This window comes from Arachis hypogaea, chromosome 1 (genome assembly GCF_003086295.3).
Source record: "Arachis hypogaea cultivar Tifrunner chromosome 1, arahy.Tifrunner.gnm2.J5K5, whole genome shotgun sequence".
Classification (NCBI taxonomy): domain Eukaryota; kingdom Viridiplantae; phylum Streptophyta; class Magnoliopsida; order Fabales; family Fabaceae; genus Arachis; species Arachis hypogaea.
Genome location: NC_092036.1, coordinates 103158143 through 103159830, shown reverse-complemented (window position 1 = coordinate 103159830; position 1688 = coordinate 103158143).

Here is a 1688-nt window from a genome sequence, read left to right as displayed (position 1 = left end):
ATGCTGAGTTGTAGGCGTAGGGCGTGGGGTTCGGTCCCGCTTACGCTGAGGTGTGAGGGATGTGGTAGAAGTTCCACTCACATACTTTCGGTTATAAGAGTGACCGAGCACTATATCTCAGGGAAAGTGAGTCGGGCACTATATCCCAGGGGTTTCCCATTTTAAAATGTAGCCGAAAGCGACATTTTCATGGGAATGTGTCGAGTTGACAGTTGAACTGACAATGTGATATCGCAGCCAATAGGACAGGCATTCATCATGTGCATTTCGGCATTTCCTATATGTTTGCATTGCTTTGCCTACTTGTATTGTTTGCCTAATTGTATAACATGTATATATATGCTTTCTGATGTTTTTGCCGTATATGTCTTATTACCTATGAATTATTTGTTTGTATCTATTTGTGTCTGGCACTGATGTTGAGGAGGTTCGGTAGGTGGTGGCGATAGGGTCACGTGGAGGTTATGATGGTGAAGGGTATGGGATCATAGTGTTGATTTAGTTAGAAATTCCCTAAGCTAGATTACCATTGTCTCATTACGGTTTTAAGTTAAGATTTTATATTTATATTAGTATTGCTTTAAGTTTGAATCTCAAGTTTGATGTGAAGTTCTAGAATTATCTTTGGCGCCCCAAAATCTTATATCTTATATTATTGGTCACTATTATCATACTGAGAACCTCCGGTTCTCATACCATATTCTGTTGTTATTTTTTTTGATGCAGGTCGTAACCCACCTCGGTGAGTTGTATGATGGTGACAGAATGGAGAATCTTTATCATCTTTTCGATTTTTTTTACTATTTTGTTTTAGTACTCTCACTTTTGTATCTATATTTGCCTTAGAGGCTAACTTTGAAAGAGATATTGTATATGCTGTTTTAACTTTCAAAACTCTGTTATGTCTGTATATACTAGTCAGCCTAAACTTTGCGGGCTGAGAATAGTACTTTGTGATACTCATATATCTACATATGCCTTGTTATCTTGTATCTATATCTTGTGCCTTTATGCTTGTAGCTTCGCGTGAAGGTTTCGTACTTTTGTAACTCTACTTTTGAGCTTATTTTTTCATCAGGCCTCTCTCTCTCTCTCTCTCTCTTCTCTCTCTTCTCTCTCTCTCTCTCTCTCTCTTCTCTCTCTCTCTCTCTCTCTCTCTCTCTCTCTTCTCTCTCTCTCTCTCTCTCTCTCTCTCTCTTCTCTCTCTCTCTCTCTCTTCTCCTCTCTCTCTCTCTCTCTCTCTCTCTGGGGTGAGGTTTAGGGTAATTAGAATGTTACACACGGTGCCTCTCAGGGACTTTGTCTTCGACAATCTCATTACCCAACAGTGCTAACAACTTATACCCTATCCTTACGATCTTTTTTCTTCCTAAACCACCAAGGTTGCTCAATATTAGACTCTTCAACTCGGACAACGAACTTACGCACCGAGTGCATAACAGTAACGGATTCTCACACTCAAATATCACTCTATTGTCACTGTTTCTCATATGACAATTGGAATACACACAGACGACATATTTGCTACTACTAGACATTTTTGCCTATATTTTGGAAGAAAAACGGAGGAGAAGAAAAAAATGAAATGTTTGTGAAGAATACCAAGGGTTGCACATCCTTTTATAGCTGTTGAAAATTTGTCTTACTGTATCTCATTTACACCGTAAACGTTATAATTTAACACATAT